Raw genomic sequence first — 6702 nt, 5'->3', positions numbered from 1 at the left:
ACCATCATACAACAGTCTGCAAATTCAGATCCCCAATATTTCTTTCATACTTTAATCAAAGTAGTCTCAGAGCCAATCAAAAGCTGAAGAACATGACTGGCTTTATTAGACAGGGCAAAACCTACAACAACCTGATAAAGGTCACTACCAAATTTCACATACAATCCATTTATGCTTGGGGCATTTTTGTATCCCACATCGTTAATAAGATATTTTGCATATTTTAATAAATGAAAACACACACACACACACACACACACACACACATATATATATATATATATATATATATAATATTCCATTTACATAAGTTTTCACATCCTTTGTTATGACGCTTGTAGTTGAGCTCTGGTGAATCCTACTTCTATCAATGGTCTTTGAGATGCTTCTACAACTTGAATGGAATCCACCTGTGCCTAAATTACATTCTCAAATGGAAAGGTTTGGAACAACCAACAGTCTTCTTAGATCTGGCCGCTCAGTCAAACTGAGTAATCCGGGATGAAGGGCCTTGGTCAGACAGGTAACCAAGGACCCAATGGTTACTATGAAAGAACTATGAACTTTTTCAAGCACTTCGCTTGAGAAATGTAGGTGTGATATTACATTACATTTAGCAGACACTTCTTGACCAAAGTGACTTACATAATGTCAGCTATATTACAAGGGATCACATTGTCCCCGGAGCAACTCAAGGGCACAACGGTAGAAGCTGGGAATTGAACCCACAACTTTCAGGCTACTGCACGCTAGCCCAGCTCCTTAACCGCTACACTACCACCGCCCTACAGGCTACTGCACGCTAGCCCAGCTCCTTAACCGCTACACTACCACCACCCTACAGGCTACTGCACGCTAGCCCAGCTCCTTAACCACTACACTACCACCGCCCGGTGATTTTTTTTTGTTTTCCAGCAGAGAGCCTCTAACCTCGTGGTAGACGGCCAGACACACATCATGCAGCCTGGGCAGCAGCACCTCAGCGTGGTGCTGAGACAGAGACCTGAGGGAGGTCAGGGCCTCGATCTTCTGCTCCCTGCAGAAACAACAACATACTTTCTAACATGCCTATCTTAGCGGAAAGCCTACAAGTGTTATAGCGTTAATGTGTTAGCCTAGTCTATTTTAGCTATACTCCCACCAGTCGTCGTCTCTGAGCAGCCTGAAGGCCTGCAGGATGGCCTGCTCAGGGCAGGACACAGGGGGCAGTTTGGCCAGCTCTGGGAGCTCCCTGGTCTGCTGGGTGCTGCTTGTTTGCTTCTCCACTATCACTCTCTTCTTCTTCACCTGCTCCCTCACTTCCTCCTTCCCTGCCAGACACTCCACGGACTTTTGCTCTGGGAGGTCAAAGGTCAAATTATGCTGCTATTGCTGTAATATGTGCACTGCTGTTTAAGTAACGTTAAGCTGTCAAGACGATATGAGATGGTCTGAAACTCTGAACTTTGTATGTTTGTGAATATATCATCTCGTGGGCTGCCCATGTGTACCTAAGTTTGATTTAGATCCTATTCTTTTGTTGCAATGAAAGCTATCTGAAACAATACAATCAGTGTGTGATAGGGATACATATTTACTGCGTATTTTACAGCACTAGGAGGAGAGATGCTGGACAACTGGACAGGCTGGTTAGAAAAGCTGGCTCTGTGGTGATGAAGCTGGAGTCACTGACATCAGTTGCAGATAAGAGGACCCTAAGCAGACTGCTATCTATGAAGGACAATGGCCGCAACCCCCTGCACTCCACTTTCTCCAAGCAGAAGAGCTTGTTCAGTAGTAGGCTCCTCTCTCTGTCTTGCAAAGCAGACAGGCTGCGTAGGTCCTCTGTCCCTTCAGCTCTTCAACGCTACACAGAAGGGGAGGAGTGTGATTGACTTCAGTGTTTAAGTCTGCTCTGCACACTGCCCTTTGCACCATGCCTTCATCTGTGTGCCTTTATACACACAAACTACCCTGGACTGCACTGATTGGCACTATTTGACTCCCTTACTGGCTATATTAGTCACCTGCCCATTTTGCTAGCTTCAGTAGCTTGACTGCATGGTCAATACGCCATGCTGTCTTTTTGTCTGTGTGGACACTTTTCAACTTTAACTTAAACTTTTCTTCAAGTCTTTTACTTTTGTCCATGTATAGATATAACGATTATTCTATTGTTTATTGTGTAGCCTGTTGTACTTGAATAGATATAGAATTTGCACTGGCAATGTACTTGCACTATGACACTGCTCCTTTAACATGTTACAATCTAATTTTACTGTAAGGGCACACTATTTATATATTCCTTTGTATTTTTGTTGTATGTGTGTGTATGTGGATGCCATATGTCTGTGTATGGTGTGCATAAGCTATTGGACACCTTAATTTCCTTCTGGATAAATAAAGTATCTCTATCAATCTATCTATCCATCTATCTGTCTATCTATCTATCTATCTACTTTACTGACCTCACTGCTCACCTGTCACAGCAGTGGCCACTGTCTTCTTGAGGCAGGGCAGTCTACTGACGAACCGGCTCTGATTGGTTGCCTGGGGTTTGGCTGGGGTTTGTTGGAGGTGGGCAGTGTGGGATTTGCCAGTCACTCCCTGAGCAAGGCCTACGGCACGCTGGGCATAACAGGTGAAGAAGACAGAAGAAGAGCCATAGGCAACAACGTTGAGGCAGCAGAAAAAGCATCCAGATGGCTTTGTTGAAGAGGGGAGAGCAGTGGGGGCAGTAGAATGCCACTTGGACACAGGCCGGGGTCTGATCAGTCTGACTCCTGGAAACAACCCTGATAAGATGCTTCTGTAAACTCTGATGCAAGGCCCCCTTTTCAACGGGTTTAGGATGTACGAGAAGGCTAGCTCGACTGGGAGGCTCTCCTATCAGAATCAGATTCCCTAATCTGGGGCTTGGCCTTGAGGCTCTCTCTACCTCTGAGTCCCTTTTCCCTCTGCTCGTACATTATAATGTGGTTAACTCAATACAGACCTCAGAGCTATAGAGCTTTGCAGAAGTTGGTCTGTCAATCTGGTCAGAGACAGGTCAAAAGGTCCTGGCTACAGACTTTTGTCTGCCCTCTAGGACCAAGAGGAAGTCAACTATCCCGTCACAGGGAGAATTTAGCCAAATTTACTTCTACATCTCTGCATTAAAGGGACACCAGGCAATCCTGATGCTTTTTCTCTACGAAACTCCCCCTCGCTCGGTCTGAAGCTCTTTTTCTTTTCTTTGCGTCTTCCGTCAAGGGTTTTCGCTGCTTCTTCGCCGGCTCTGCCATTATACACACGTTTGCAACAATCTCTAGCGTTTCGTTAGCCTGCCTCTGTGCTGTAAACTGATCCTGCTTCGGTTGGCGGGTAGGATACACCGAACATGCAAGTGGGATATTCTTCCTACAGGCAGTAGGGGCGGGCTAGAGAGCCTTCATTCGCCCCGTAATGAGTCATTTAACCATATACCGACTCACGAAGATGATTAATTAACACAAAAACGTTGCCTGGTGTCCCATTAAGTAAGACAGCTCTTATAATTTACATAAAATATAACTGATCTTATGAGGTCTATAACAATTTAGGTTCTCTCTCTAAATACACTTATTTATCAGACATATTTCTGTATCCTTGCTTGTATGAAGTGCATTTAGACCACAAAGGCCCCCCCCCAACTTTGTCTCACAGACAATACACATGCTAACAGAGCCCGGTTGGTTTTTTTGTCTACTCTGGTGCATCGGACTTTGCTTCCTAAATGCACAGCTGAGTTTGCTACTCCTGTGGGTATCAATGCATTGTGCAGTATGTTTTTTGCCCACAATTAGTGTCTTAGAAAGTAAGCCCTCAAGCCGGTACCTGCAAGCGGATGGTCCGTACTCCTCGTCCAATGGTGTACCTGGCTTCATTTTTTCAAGGCCAACCACGTTGTGGGTTTAGAAATTGCATCCCCAATCAAATGTCCAGGCCTATGTTTCGTCATCCAATTACTGTACACGATCAGTCTTTCTCTGAAACGTCCAATCACCGCAGGTGGCCAATCTTTTGAAAATCCTCGTGCTACCTTTACGTCATTTGTTGACAACGTTGAATGTAGGCTACACTACATTCCATCAGTTTCATACGCCAGCTCAGCGATCAAGAATATAAAACAGGTATGTTGTTTATATGTTGTTGATAAAATGGCTATTTTGTTGTGTTTCAATTATGGAAAGATTTATGGAAAGTTATGCAGAATTCAGATAATTATACATCACTTGCTAGCTGACTACAGATAGCGATTAGCATTAGCGATTAGCGATTTATAATGCTAAAAACATTTAGTTAATGTACATGTTCCGTTAATGTGTAACGTTAAATACTGAAAGTATGCAATTACTGTAGCTATATATTTGTAATGTAAATAGTATCCGACGTCGTCTGACTATGTGTAGCCTTTTAGGTCAGCATATCGTTTCTTTGGTCAAATTAAGCATAGTTAGTTGAGGCTAGCATCAAGCCAGTGGCAGTGTTATTCTTGTCATTAACGTGAACGTTATTTATTTCAGACAGGCAGGAATGCTTGGAATTAGTTAACGTTACTCAAGTTAGTTGTAGCCTAGGACAGCACATCTGACACATAGACATGGTCTGCAAGCAGTTACTTCATGCTGCTACTTATTTGTTTATTATAGTTAATGGGGTCAGGTCATCATAAAGAGGCGAAATTGTTCTGAAAGTAACGTTATAGCCTATTAAACATCATGTTATACGCATGCAGGCATTGTGTACCTTTCAGAGAACCCCTTTTTAATTTCCCTTTATTATGACCGCCGCTAGCGAAGCTAGTGAAGCGGTCATATAGGGATTGTCAAAGTTTTTTTTTTTTTTTTCCCCCGTCATCTACTTCCTGAATTTTTGGTCAACGATACCCGGGACACCGAACCACCGGGGCACATGAAATTTGGTGGGTATGTAGCCCCACTAGACTTTTACAGAAAAACTTCGTTTGGTCCCCAGGGGCCACTCCCCCACCACGCTGGGCCCCCCGAAACCCAAAAAATGCAGTTTTTCCTAAATAACTACCTGAACCGTGGCACCGAGGATGAAGACATTTTTATGGTATGTTGGTCTCAAGGGCCCACATCAACCTAGCCCATAATCACTCATTTGTGATTTGCACCCCCTTGGTAAAAAAGGAAAATGCAATATCATTCTGCTTTAATCGCCCCTCTCTTCAGTTAAGATGTTCAGAACTGCACCAAATTTTATGTGTATGATTAACCTGACATTATCTGGGGGTATGCCAAGTTTCGTAGATTTTCATCCATGGGGGGGTCTAAAAAAATTAAGTTATGTGTACATTTAGTGACTGTATACTCATTGGCCTGTAGATGGTGGTGCACACATATACAAACGCACACACACACAATAGGTACGTACATACCATCAGTATCGGCAATTACAACGGCCGATACATAATTACAAATTCAGTAGAATTAAAGGAAAACCAAATATTCATCATAACTAGATGTACCGCAGAGCGGTACAAAATATGACCGCCGCCCAGTCCAGCACATTTTTTCCACAAAAAGAAATCACGCTGAAAGGCCTATATGATTCTGTCTCACTAAATTGCATTATCCACACTCAATTCTCACTGGTATCTGCTAGACAACAAGTACCAAAACATGATTAGTTCATAGATTTCACATGTAAAATTAATTTTATACAACCCCACCTCCATCTTGCCTGTTCATAATTCTGAGAAATTCTTGATTGTTTGTGTTATGTTTATGTTATGTGTGTGGGTGTGTGTGAGTGTGTGTGTATGTGTGTGTGTGTGTGTGTGTGTGTGTGTGTGTGTGTGTGTGTGTGTGCGTGCTTGTGTGTGTGCCTGCGTATGTGCCTGTGCATGCAAGCGTACATGTCTACTGTGTGAGTATGTGTCATACGTATGATTACTGTGAATGTATGTGTGTGTGTGTGTGTGTATCTGTTTGTGCACATGTGTGCACATGAAATGGGTTAACATGACCCCTGGAGGCAAACATACGGAAAAAAATGGTCATCCTAGGCCCTACAGTTCTCAACATATTCACAGAGAACTGTGTCTGCCCTACCCTCCTTTCGGGGGGTCCAGTCCAGCGGGGGGGCTACAGATCAAAACGAAAAATGACGGTTCCATGCTATCCATGTGGGGGTACATGCCCACCAAGTTTTCACTCACCTGCCCCCTCACCTGCTGTCGCCCCATTGGCCCACCCACCTGCATGCACAGAGCAAACACCCACCAAGCACCTGCAGACACAAAGCGCATGTACGCACTGTGACCTCAAATGCATGTTGTAAATGTGCCCAGTTTCGCACTGTTGAAACTGGCCACAGTCAGTATAAAGGCAAAATATTTTACCCAAACACTGAGGCAGTTACAAAAGATAGATAGATACAGTAGATAGATAGATAGATAGATAGATACTTTATTATACTGAAGTAGTTAAACTTAATACTTTACTATTAATAAATGTATAAATGTTTTTATTAAATGTTTTTATTGCCGTCTAGTGTTAATAATTGTTCTATCAATAAATCACAGTTTTTCTTGATTGGTTACATGGGCTGAGATCCTCTCGACTGTTTGTACAGTATAGGCCTATTTATATGTGGTTATTGTTAGTCTTGTACATCAATATCTTTATAATATTTGTATACATCTTTATATCTTTATAAATCTAAAATATATGTTTT

Source organism: Alosa sapidissima, chromosome 9 (genome assembly GCF_018492685.1).
Source record: "Alosa sapidissima isolate fAloSap1 chromosome 9, fAloSap1.pri, whole genome shotgun sequence".
Lineage (NCBI taxonomy): Eukaryota > Metazoa > Chordata > Actinopteri > Clupeiformes > Clupeidae > Alosa > Alosa sapidissima.
The sequence above is the reverse complement of the archived record's forward strand: the minus strand, read 5'-3'. Positions refer to the sequence as shown.